Source organism: Lolium rigidum, chromosome 6 (genome assembly GCF_022539505.1).
Source record: "Lolium rigidum isolate FL_2022 chromosome 6, APGP_CSIRO_Lrig_0.1, whole genome shotgun sequence".
Taxonomy (NCBI): domain Eukaryota; kingdom Viridiplantae; phylum Streptophyta; class Magnoliopsida; order Poales; family Poaceae; genus Lolium; species Lolium rigidum.
Window position 1 is genome coordinate 63,353,933 of NC_061513.1, and position 14,245 is coordinate 63,368,177.

A 14,245-nucleotide genomic window follows, 5' to 3' on the forward strand; every position below is an offset into this window, starting at 1 on the left:
TTTGTTCCAGACGTGCATTCTTATCATATTCCTTGTCAGTCACTTAGGCCATTGTATTCTTGTATTGCGTTGTTTTGTATGACACTTCATACCAACCAATATGGTACTAATACCCAAGAATTTCATTGTGTGACTTAATGATGCGCGTGGTTGACGTATTGTCACTTCGTTCGACACGCGTCCGTTGGGAACCCCAAGAGGAAGGTGTGATGCGCACAGCGGCAAGTTTCCCTCAGTAAGAAACCAAGGTTTAATCGGACCAGTAGGAGTCAAGAAGCACGTTGAAGGTTGATGGCAGCGAGATGTAGTGCGGCGCAACACCAGTGATTCCGGCGCCAACGTGGAACCTGCACAACACAACCAAAGTACTTTGCCCCAACGAAACAGTGAGGTTGTCAATCTCACCGGCTTGCTGTAACAAAGAGTTAACCGTATTGTGTGGAAGATGATTATTTGCAGAAAACGAGTAGAACAAGTATTGCAGTAGATTGTATTTCAGTAAAGAGAATTGGACCGGGGTCCACAGTTCACTAGAGGTGTCTCTCCCATAAGACGAACAGCATGTTGGGTGAACAAATTACAGTTGGGCAATTGACAAATAAAGAGAGCATGACCATGCACATACATATCATGATGAGTATAGTGAGATTTAATTGGGCATTACGACAAAGTACATAGACCGTCATCCAACTGCATCTATGCCTAAAAAGTCCACCTTCGAAGTTATCATCCGAACCCCTCCAGTATTAAGTTGCTAACAACAGACAATTGCATTAAGTATGGTGCGTAATGTAACTAGTGACTACATCCTTGAACATAGCACTAATGTTTTATCCCTAGTGGCAACAAGCACAACACAACCTTAGAACTTCTCTCACATCGTCCCAGTGTCAATGCGAGCATGAACCCACTATCGAGCATAAGTACTCCCTCTTGGAGTTAATAGCAAAAACTTGGCCGGAGTATCTACTAGTAACGGAGAGCATGCAAGATCATAAACAACACATAGATATAACTTTGATAATCAACATAACAAGTATTCTCTATTCATCGGATCCCAACAAACGCAACATATAGAATTACGGATAGATGATCTTGATCATGTTAGGCAGCTCACAAGATCCGACAATGATAGCACAATGGGGAGAAGACAACCATCTAGCTACTGCTATGGACCCATAGTCCAGGGGTAGACTACTCACACATCACACCGGAGGCGACCATGGCGGCGTAGAGTCCTCCGGGAGATGATTCCCCTCTCCGGCGGGGTGCCGGAGGCGATCTCCTGGATCCCCCGAGATGGGATCGGCGTTGGCGGCGTCTCCGGAAGGTTTTCCGTATCGTGGCTCTCGGTACCGGGGGTTTCGTCACGGAGGCTATTTGTAGGCGGAAGGGCAGGTCAAGAGGCGGCACGGGGCCCCATACCACAGGGCCGCGCGGCCAAGGGGGGCGCCGCCCTAGGGTGTGGCCCCTCCGTGGCCCCTCTTCGTCTCTCCTTCGGACTTCCGGAAGCTTCGTGAGAAAATAGGCCCCTGGGCTTTGATTTCGTCCAATTCCGAGAATATTTCCTTACTAGGATTTCTGAAACCAAAAATAGCAGAAAACAAAGAATCGGCACTTCGGCATCTTGTTAATAGGTTAGTTCCAGAAAATGCACGAATATGACATAAAGTGTGCATAAAACATGTAGATAACATCAATAATGTGGCATGGAACATAAGAAATTATCGATACGTCGGAGACGTATCAGCATCCCCAAGCTTAGTTCTGCTCGTCCCGAGCGAGGTAAAACGATAACACGAGATAATTTCCGGAGTGACATGCCATCATAATCTTGATCATACTATTTGTAAAGCATATGTAGTGAATGCAGCGATCAAAACAATATATATGACATGAGTAAACAAGTGAATCATATAGCAAAGACTTTTCATGAATAGCACTTCAAGACAAGCATCAATAAGTCTTGCATAAGAGTTAACTCATAAAGCAATAATTCAAAGTAAAGGCATTGAAGCAACACAAAAGAAGATTAAGTTTCAGCGGTTGCTTTCAACTTGTAACATGTATATCTCATGGATATTGTCAACATAGAGTAATATAATAGATGCAATAAGCAAGTATGTAGGAATCAATGCACGAGTTCACACAAGTGTTTGCTTCTTGAGGTGGAGAGAGATAGGTGAACTGACTCAACATTGAAAGTAAAAGAATGGTCCTCCATAGAGGAAAAGCATCGATTGCTATATTTGTGCTAGAGCTTTGATTTTGAAAACATGAAACAATTTTGTCAACGGTAGTAATAAAGCATATGCATCATGTAAATTATATCTTATAAGTTGCAAGCCTCATGCATAGTGTACTAATAGTGCCCGCACCTTGTCCTAATTAGCTTGGACTACCGGATCATCACAATGCATTGTTTTTACCAAGTGTCACAAAGGGGTACCTCTATGCCGCCTGTACAAAGGTCTAAGGAGAAAGCTCGCATTGGATTTCTCGCTATTGATTATTCTTCAACTTAGACATCCATACCGGGACAACATAGACAACGAGATAATGGACTCCTCTTTTATGCATAAGCATATACCAACAATTAATAATTTTCTCATTTGAGATTTGAGGATTGTTGTCCAAAACTGAAACTTCCACCATGGAGCATGGCTTTAGTTAGCGGCCCAATGTTCTTCTCTAACATATGCATGCTTAACCATATGGTGGTAGATCTCTCTTACTTCGAGACAAGACGGACATGCATAGCAACTCACATGAAATTCAACAATGAATAGTTGATGGCGTCCCCAGTGAACATGGTTATCGCACAACAAGCAACTTAATAAGAGATAAAGTGCATAATTACATATTCAATACCACAATAGTTTTTTAAGCTATTTGTCCCATGAGCTATATATTGCAAAAGTGAATGATGGAATTTTAAAGGTAGCACTCAAGCAATTTACTTTGGAATGGCGGAAAATACCATGTAGTATAGGTAGGTATGGTGGACACAAATGGCATAGTGGTTGGCTCAAGTATTTGGATGCATGAGAAGTATTCCCTCTCGATACAAGGTTTAGGCTAGCCAGGCTTATTTGAAACAAACACAAGGATGAACCGGTGCAGCAAAACTCACATAAAAGACATATTGAAAACATTATAAGACTCTACACCGTCTTCCTTGTTGTTCAAACTCAAAACTAGAAATTATCTAGACCTTAGAGAAACCAAATATGCAAACCAAATTTTAGCATGCTCTATGTATTTCTTCATTAATGGGTGCAAAGCATATGATGCAAGAGCTTAAACATGAGCACAACAATTGCCAAGTATCACATTACCCAAGACATTTATAGCAATTACTACATGTATCATTTTCCAATTCCAACCATATAACAATTTAACGAAGGAGAAACTTCGCCATGAATACTATGAGTAGAAACCAAGGACATACTTGTCCATATGCTACAGCGGAGCGTGTCTCTCTCCCATAAAGTGAATGCTAGGATCCATTTTATTCAAACAAAACAAAAACAAAAACAAACCGACGCTCCAAGAAAAAGCAGATAAGATGTGATGGAATAAAAATATAGTTTCAGGGGAGGAACCTGATAATGTTGTCGATGAAGAAGGGGATGCCTTGGGCATCCCCAAGCTTAGACGCTTGAGTCTTCTTGATATATGCAGGGGTGAACCGCCGGGTGCATCCCCAAGCTTAGAGCTTTCACTCTCCTTGATCATGTTGCATCATACTCCTCTCTTGATCCTTGAAAACTTCCTCCACACCAAACTCGAAAACAACTCATTAGAGGGTTAGTGCACAATATAAATTGACATATTCAGAGGTGACACAATCATTCTTAACACTTCTGGACATTGCATAATGCTACTGGACATTAATGGATCAAAGAAATTCATCCAACATAGCGAAAGAGGCAATGCGAAATAAAAGGCAGAATCTGTCAAAACAGAACAGTTCGTATTGACGAATTTTAAAATGGCACCAGACTTGCTCAAATGAAAATGCTCAAATTGAATGAAAGTTGCGTACATATCTGAGGATCATGCACGTAAATTGGCTTAATTTTCTGAGCTACCTACAGGGAGGTGGACTCAGATTCGTGACAGCAAAGAAATCTGGAACTGTGCAGTAATCCAAATCTAGTACTTACTTTTCTATCAACGGCTTAACTTGGCACAACAAAACACAAAACTAAGATAAGGAGAGGTTGCTACAGTAGTAAACAACTTCCAAGACACAAAATAAAAACAAAGTACTGTAGGTAAAAACATGGGTTGTCTCCCATAAGCGCTTTTCTTTAACGCCTTTCAGCTAGGCGCAGAAAGTGTGTATCAAGTATTATCAAGAGATGGTGCATTGTTATCATGAGCTCCCCCATCCATAGTGGTACTAAGGGCTTTGTCAATTTTAGGCCTATAATAATACTTCTTTGGTCTAGGCACTTTAGAGACATACATAAACTTTTGCTCCTTACCCACATAAGCTTTCTCCTTATATTTAAGAGAAGAAAATGTTGAACCCAAGGTTCCCATAGCTTTTTCAAGTTCGTCAATCCTATTGATTTGATCATCATGGACAGCATTAGTTCCTAGGACACTAATTCTTTCATCAATTCCTCCTAAGGATTTATCTAGTTCATCAGTTTTATCAAGTAATATTTTCAATTTAGCTTCAATACTTGGAAAATTTTTCTCTATGGTTTCCAATTTTTTCATAACATCTTCAAGAGAGATTTCAGTTTTAACTTTATCAACAGGGGGTATTCCAAATAAGCTCTCAATAATGCAACTAGCTTCTAATGCAGGAGTACTTAGGAAGTCACCTTTTGCGAGACTATCAAGAACATATCTATTCCAGCTAGAGATACCAACATAAAAATTCCCGAGTAAAATAATGGTGGAGTGCTTCTTAGTGCATCTATTATGAGCATCGCTAATTCTATACCAAGCATCTCTCAAACATTCTCCCCCTCGTTGCTTAAACGTGCGAACTTCAACTTCAGGATTACTCATTTTAGTAGTAGTAAATAAAGCAAACTAGATAAAGTAAATGCAAGTAAACTAATTTTTTTGTGTTTTAGATATAGCAAACAAGATAGCAAATAAAGTAAAACTAGCAACTAATTTTTTTGTATTTTGATTTAGTGCAGCAAACAAAGTAGTAAATAAAACTAAGCAAGACAAAAACAAAGTAAAGAGATTGAGAAGTGGAGACTCCCCTTGCAGCGTGTCTTGATCTCCCCGGCAACGGCGCCGAAATTTGCTTGATGCGCGTGGTTGACGTATTGTCTCTTCGTTCGACACGCGTCCGTTGGGAACCCCAAGAGGAAGGTGTGATGCGCACAGCGGCAAGTTTCCCTCAGTAAGAAACCAAGGTTTAATCGGACCAGTAGGAGTCAAGAAGCACGTTGAAGGTTGATGGCGGCGAGATGTAGTGCGGCGCAACACCAGTGATTCCGGCGCCAACGTGGAACCTGCACAACACAACCAAAGTACTTTGCCCCAACGAAACAGTGAGGTTGTCAATCTCACCGGCTTGCTGTAACAAAGAGTTAACCGTATTGTGTGGAAGATGATTGTTTGCATAAAACAGTAGAACAAGTATTGCAGTAGATTGTATTTCGAGTAAAGAGAATTGGACCGGGGTCCACAGTTCACTAGAGGTGTCTCTCCCATAAGACGAACAGCATGTTGGGTGAACAAATTACGGTTGGGCAATTGACAAATAAAGAGAGCATGACCATGCACATACATATCATGATGAGTATAGTGAGATTTAATTGGGCATTACGACAAAGTACATAGACCGTCATCCAACCGCATCTATGCCTAAAAAGTCCACCTTCAGAGTTATCATCCGAACCCCTCCAAGTATTAAGTTGCTAACAACGGACAATTGCATTAAGTATGGTGCGTAATGTAACTAGTGACTACATCCTTGAACATAGCACTAATGTTTTATCCCTAGTGGCAACAGCACAACACAACCTTAGAACTTTCTCGTCATCTGTCCCGGTGTCAATGCGGGCATGAACCCACTATCGAGCATAAGTACTCCCTCTTGGAGTTAATAGCAAAAACTTGGCCGAGTATCTACTAGTAACGGAGAGCATGCAAGATCATAAACAACACATAGATATAACTTTGATAATCAACATAACAAGTATTCTCTATTCATCGGATCCCAACAAACGCAACATATAGAATTACAGATAGATGATCTTGATCATGTTAGGCAGCTCACAAGATCCGACAATGATAGCACAATGGGGAGAAGACAACCATCTAGCTACTGCTATGGACCCATAGTCCAGGGGTAGACTACTCACACATCACACCGGAGGCGACCATGGCGGCGTAGAGTCCTCCGGGAGATGATTCCCCTCTCCGGCAGGGGGCCGGAGGCGATCTCCTGGATCCCCCGAGATGGGATCGGCGTTGGCGGCGGCTCTCGGAAGGTTTTCCGTATCGTGGCTCTCGGTACCGGGGGTTTCGTCACGGAGGCTATTTGTAGGCGGAAGGGCAGGTCAAGAGGCGGCACGGGGCCCCACACCACGGGGCCGCGCGGCCAAGGGGGCCGCGCCGCCCTAGGGTGTGGCCCCTCCGTGGCCCCTCTTCGTCTCTCCTTCGGACTTCTGGAAGCTTCGTGAGAAAATAGGCCCCTGGGCTTTGATTTCGTCCAATTCCGAGAATATTTCCTTACTAGGATTTCTGAAACCAAAAAGAGCAGAAAACAGCAACTGGCACTTCGGCATCATGTTAATAGGTTAGTTCCAGAAAATGCACGAATATGACATAAAGTGTGCATAAAACATGTAGATAACATCAATAATGTGGCATGGAACATAAGAAATTATCGATACGTCGGAGACGTATCACTTAACTAGGAATACAACCATAACATGTATATCATTTATATACACCTGAGCTAGACTTTCTAGTCTTTTCTTTTCTTTTTGCCAAAATATCTTTTGCAGTTTCTCTTTTAGCTTTCCTCATTATTCAGAAAAACACTTCAACATCAATAACTTCTAGGTTTGTTGGTCAAATACCAATAACCTTGAGGTTCTTACTTTGAAGTTGATCATCATATGACAAGTGTTTCAGATTTCACTGTTAGTAACTTTGTAATATGATGAACAATTTCACTCATAATTTTATTCATTGTATCATGATGACTTTCTGAGACCATGTCTGTACATGCTAGGCTCGTAAAGTTTTAACCTTGGTATTCGCATGTGCAAATCTGGCTTGCACCCGTTGTATGCACACGTAGAATCTATCATACCCGATCATCACGTGATGCTTCGAAACGACGAGTCTTAGCAACGGTGCATACTAAGGATGATAACTTCATGGATATGCGAATATTATTAGTGCCCCAATAGTTGGAGGATTGTGACGCCTGGCGTCTTCAACCTTCATACATTCCCATAAAACTTATGAGTTTATGTAGTCTCACCAAATTTATATTCTATCATCTTGCAATAAGGTCTTAGATATCACATATATCTCATACCTTGATTATTTCGAAAACTAAATTTTCAGCTCCTTACTTTTCAAACAGATTTGAACTTCAAGTTTCACGGAGACAAGATAACTTTGGGTACTAATTGAAACCATAGCTCTTTGAATCAACAATGTGAGGTTTACTAAAAGTTTGCAATAGGACTTAATCAATTCTTGATTCTTTAACAATACGGTACTAATCCGTAAAGTTTCTTATCAGATTTAACAGTATTTCTATCTCAATAACAAGACTAGCGCATAGTAGTAAACGGATGCCAATACTACAAAATTAATTCAAAATACTACTCAGACTAAGTTTATGATAATTAGTTCATGTTTTAATCTAATTACTAATGAACTCCCACTTAATACAACATCCCTCATAGTTGTTAAGTGGTACACGATCCAAATCCACTACACCAAAACCGATCATCACGTGAGATGATGTAGCTTCAATGGTGAACATCAACATGTTGATCATATCAACCATATGACTCGTGTTCAACCTTTCGGTTTCCGTTGTCCCGAGGCCATGTCTGTACATGCTAGGCTCGTCAAGCAAACCCAAGTATTCCGCGTGTGCAACATGGCTTACACCCGTTGTATGTGAACGTTGAATCTATCACATCCGATCATCACGAGATGCTTCGAAACGACGAACTGTACAACGGTGCATACGAGGGGAGAACACTTTATTATCTTGATATTAATGTGAGGGATCATCTTATAATGCTACCGTCGCGATCTAAGCAAAATAAGATGCATAAAGGATTAACATCACATGCAGTTCATATGTGATATGATATGGCCCTTTTGTCTTTACGCCTTTGATCTTCATCTCCAAAGCACGGACATGATCTCCATCATCAACGGGCATGATCTCCATCATCGTCGGCGTAGCGTCAAGGTTCATGGCGCCGTCTTCATGGTTGTTCACCTCATGTAGCAACTATTACAACTACTTTGAAATACTACTCAACATGAAATTTAAAGACAACCATAAGGCTCCTGCCGGTTGCCACAATACAATAATGATCATCTCATACATATTCATCATCACATCATGGCCATATCACATCACCAAACCCTGCAAAAACAAGTTAGACGTCTCTAATTTGGTTTGCATATTTTACGTGGTTTAGGGTTTTCGAGAGAGATCTAATCTACCTACGAACATGAACCACAACGGTGATACTAATGTTGTCAATAGAAGAGTAAATTGAATCTTCACTATAGTAGGAGAGACGAGACACCCGCAAAGCCTCTTATGCAATACAAGTTGCATGTCGAACGAGGAACAAGTCTCATGAACGCGGTCATGTAAAGTTAGTCCGAGCCGCTTCATCCCACTATGCCACAAAGATGCAAAGTACTCAAACTAAAGATAACAAGAGCATCAACGCCCACAAAACCATTGTGTTCTACTCGTGCAACCATCTATGCATAGACACGGCTCGATACCACCTGTAGGATAACGTTGCATAGAAAACAAAAATTTCCTACCGCGAACACGAAATCCAATCCAAGATGCAATCTAGAAGATGGTAGCAACGAGGGGATTATCGAGTCTCACCCTTGAAGAGATTCCAAAGCCTACAAGAGTAGGCTCTTGTTGCTGCGGTAGACGTTCACTTGCCGCTTGCAAAAGCGCGTAGAAGATCTTGATCACGATCGCTTCCGGCGCCACGAACGGGCAGCACCTCCGTACTCGGTCACACGTTCGGTTGTTGATGAAGACGACGTCCACCTCCCCATTCCAGCGGGCAGCAGAAGTAGTAGCTCCTCTTGAATCCGACAGCACGACGGCGTGGTGTCGGTGGTGGTGGAGAAATCCGGCGGAGCTTCGCTTAAGCGTGCGGGATGTGGAGGAGGAGAGAGAGACCGCTAGGGTTTGGGGAGAGGGGCGCCGGCTAGGGCACCCTTGAGGGGTGCGGCCATGGTGGTGGCTTGAGTGGCCGGCCAGCCCCTCTCTCCCCCTCTTTATATAGGTGGAGGCCCCAAGGTTTAGGTCAAAGAGTCCGAATAAGACCCCAACAAAACCTTCCAAGTGTCCAAACCTAGGGGAGTGGGACTCCCCCTTTTCCTTGGTGGGGTGGCCGGCCACCATGGTGGGGAGTCCACTTGGGACTCCTCCTCCCTTTGGTTGGCCGGCCAAGGTGGGTGGAGTCCCTCTTCCATCCTTATTTCTTCCGGACTTTTCTAGAACCTTCTAGAACCTTCCGTAGAACCTTCCGGATCATTTTAATTCACATAAAATGACATCCTATATATGAATCTTATTCTCCGGACCATTCCGGAACTCCTCGTGATGTCCGGGATCTCATCCGGGACTCCGAACAAATATTCGAACTCCATTCCATATTCAAGTTCTACCATTTCAACATCAAACCTTAAGTGTGTCACCCTACGGTTCGCGAACTATGCGGACATGGTTGAGTACTCACTCCGACCAATAACCAATAGCGGGATCCGGAGATCCATAATGGCTCCCACATATTCAACGATGACTTTAGTGATCGAATGAACCATTCACATACAATACCAATTCCCTTTGTCACGCGATATTTTACTTGTCCGAGGTTTGATCTTCGGTATCACTCTATACCTTGTTCAACCTCGTCTCCGACAAGTACTCTTTACTCGTACCGTGGTATGTGGTCTCTTATGAACTCATTCATATGCTTGCAAGACATTAGACGACATTCCACCGAGAGGGCCCAGAGTATATCTATCCGTCATCGGGATGGACAAATCCCACTTTTGATCCATGTGCCTCAACTCATACTTTTCGGATACTGAATCCCACCTTTATAGCCACCCATTTACGCGGTGGTGTTTGGTGTAATCAAAATACCTTTCCGGTACAAGTGATTTACATGATCTCATGGTCATAAGGACTAGGTAACTATGTATCGAAAGCTTATAGCAAATAACTTAATGACGAGATCTTATGCTACGCTTAATTGGGTGTGTCCATTACATCATTCATACAATGACATAACCTTGTTATTAATAACATCCAATGTTCATGATTATGAAACTAATCATCCATTAATCAACAAGCTAGTTAAGAGGCATACTAGGGACTTCTTTGTTTGTCTACATATCACACATGTACTAATGTTTCGGTTAATACAATTATAGCATGATATATAAACATTTATCATAAACATAAAGATATAAATAATAACCACTTTTATTATTGCCTCTAGGGCATATCTCCTTCAGGTTCATCCCTGCATATTTCAAGAAGACTCAAGTATCTAAGCTTGGGGATGCCCAAGGCATCCCCTTCTTCATCGACAACTTATCAGGTCACTTCTCTTGAAACTATATTTTTATTCGATCACATCTTATGTACTTTACTTGGAGCGTCTGTGTGCTTTTATTTTCATTTTGTTATTTTCATTCTCTGAATAAATGCTTATGTGGGAGAGAGACACGCTCCGCTGGTTCATATGAACACTTGTGTTCTTAGCTTTTAATGTTCATGGCGAAGGTTTGAAACTGCTTCATTCATTGTTATATGGTTGGAAACAGGAAATGCTACATGTAGTAATTGGTATAATGTCTTGAACAATGTGATACTTGGAAATTGTTGTGCTCATGTTTAAGCTCTTGCATCATATACTTTGCACCTATTAATGAAGAACTACATAGAGCTTGTTAAAATTTGGTTTGCATGATTGGTCTCTCTAAAGTCTAGATATTTTCTGGTGAGGTTTTGAACAACAAGGAAGATAGTGTAGAGTCTTATAATGCTTGCAATATGTTCTTATGTAAGTTTTTCTGTATCGGTTCATACTTGAGTTTGCTTCAAACAACCTTGCTAGCCAAAGCCTTGTATTGAGAGGGAATACTGCTCGTGCATCCAAAATCCTTGAGCCAATAACTATGCCATTTGTGTCCACCATACCTACCTACTACATGGTATTTTCTGCCATTCCAAAGTAAATTGCTTGAGTGCTATCTTTAAACACTTCAAAAGTTATTACCTCTTATTTGTGTCAATGTTTTATAGCTCATGAGGAAGTATGTGGTGTTTTATCTTTCAATCTTGTTGGGCAACTTTCACCAATGGACTATTGGCTTCATCCGCTTAACCAATAATTTTGCAAAAAGAGCTGGCGCGGGGTTCCCATCCCCCAATTAATTAACTTCATTAATAATTCTCTTCACATGTTTTGCTCTGATTCATCAGTAAGCAACTTAATTTTGCAAATAGACACTTCTCCATGGTATGAGATTGTTGGAAGGTACCCGAGGATTCGGTTAGCCATGGCTTGTGTAAGCAAAGGTTGGGAGGAGTGTCATCCATAAATAAAAACTAAAGTACATGTGTAAACAAAAGAGAAGAGGGATGATCTACCTTGCTGGTAGAGATAACGTCCTTCATGGGAGCCGCTCTTTGAAAGTCTGCCTGGCAAGGGGGTTAGAGTACCCACTACCATTCGTTGACAACAACAAACACCTCTCAAAACTTTACTTTTATGCTCTCTCTATGTTTTCAAAATAAAAGCTCTAGCACAAACATAGCAATCAATGCTTCCCTCTGCGAAGGGCCTTTCTTCTACTTTTATTGTTGAGTCAGTTTACCTATTTCCTTCTGTCTTAGAAGCAAACACTTGTGTTAACTGTGCATTGATTCTTACATACTTGCATATTTGCATTCATCATATTACTTTGTATTGACAATTATCCATGAGATAAACATGTTACAAGTTGAAAGCAACTGCTGAAACTTAAATCTTCCTTTGTGTTACCTCAATGCCTTTATTTAGAATCTATTGCTTTATGAGTTAACTCTTATGCAAGACTTATTGATGCTTGTCTTGAAAGTACTATTCATGAAAAGTCTTTGCTATATGATTCAGTTGTTTAATCATTGTCTTTACCATTGCTTTGAATCACTTCAATTCATCTCATATACCTTGCAATAGTATGATTAAGATTATGTTGGTAGCATGTCACTTTAGAAATTATCTTTGTTATCGTTTACCTACTCGGGACGAGTAGGAACTAAGCTTGGGGATGCTGATACATCTCCAACGTATCTATAATTTCTGATGTTCCATGCTTGTTTTATGACAATACCTACATGTTTTGTTCACACTTTATGTCATTATTATGCATTTTTCGGAACTAACCTATTGACAAGATGCCGCAGTGCCAGTTCCTGTTTTCTGCTGTTTTTGGTTTCAGAAATCCTAGTAAGGAAATATTCTCGGAATTGGACGAAATCAACGCCCAGCATCTTAGAATTCCACGAAGCTTCCAGAACACCCGAGAGCCACCACAGGGGAGCCCTGGTGGGCCCACACATGTAGGCGGCACGGCCAGGGGCTGGGCCGCGCCCCCTACTGTGTCGCTGCCTCGTCAGCCCTCCGACTCCGCCTCTTCGCCTATTTAAAGGTCCCTGACCTAAAAATTCGATACGGAAAAGCCACGGTACGGGAAACCTTCCAGAGCCGCCGCCATCGCGAAGCCAAGATCTGGGGGATAGGAGTCTCTGTTCCGGCACGCCGCCGGGACGGGGAAGTGCCCCCGGAAGGCATCTCCATCGACACCACCGCCATCTCCATCAACGCTGCTTGTCTCCCATGAGGAGGGAGTAGTTCTCCATCAAGGCTAAGGGCTGTACCGGTAGCTATGTGGTTAATCTCTCTCCTATGTACTTCAATACAATGATCTCATGAGCTGCCTTACATGATTGAGATTCATATGATGAGCTTTGTATTACTATTAATCTATGTGCTACTCTAGTGATGTTATTAAAGTACTCTATTCCTCCTCCATGATGTAATGGTGGTAGTGTGTGCATCATGTAGTACTTGGCGTAGTTTATGATTGTGATCTCTTGTAGATTATAAAGTTAACTATTACTATGATGGTATTGATGTGATCTATTCCTCCTTTCATAGTAAGAAGGTGACAGTGTGCATGCTATGTTAGTACTTGGTATAATTGCAATGATCTATCATGCACTCTAAGGTTATTTAAACATGAATATCAAATATTGTGGAGCTTGTTAACTCCGGCATTGAGGTGCTCTTGTAGCCCTACACAATTAGTGGTGTTCATCATCCAACAAGAGATTGTAGAGTGGTTTTATTATGTGATCAATGTTAAGAGTGTCCACTAGATTATAAAGTTAACTATTACTATGATGGTATTGATGTGATCTATTCCTCCTTTCATAGTAAGAAGGTGACAGTTGCAGGGTTGCTTGAGAGGGATATCTTTGACCTCTTCCTCCCTGAGTTCGATAAACCTTGGGTGATCCACTTAAGGGAAACTTGCTGCTGTTCTACAAACCTCTGCTCTTGGAGGTCCAACACTGTCTACAAGAATAGAAGCGAGCGTAGACATCAGTGGGCAGCGCATACGCCAGAACCGCGCCTCCTCCGTGCACTTGTGGTTGAGGTCAGTCATCGCCGCGCCAATACGGTAGTAGGTACCATATGGCTCCCACTACACCTGCAACATACAAATATTTCAGAATTTAGACCATGCTAGTAGAATTTATGGAAACTAGGATTGCAAAGTCGTGATCGGTTACCTGCTCAGCGGTAAGAGTGTCCAACTCCTCAGTGTACTGCCTGTACATGATCTTTGGATCGCTCGTCATCTCCGAGACTTTGTCCCAAAGGTATGCCCAAGTCGGCTCCCGATCAAGGTTCTCATGGTGATGAGGCCATGGCCTCTCGGTGAGTGTCCT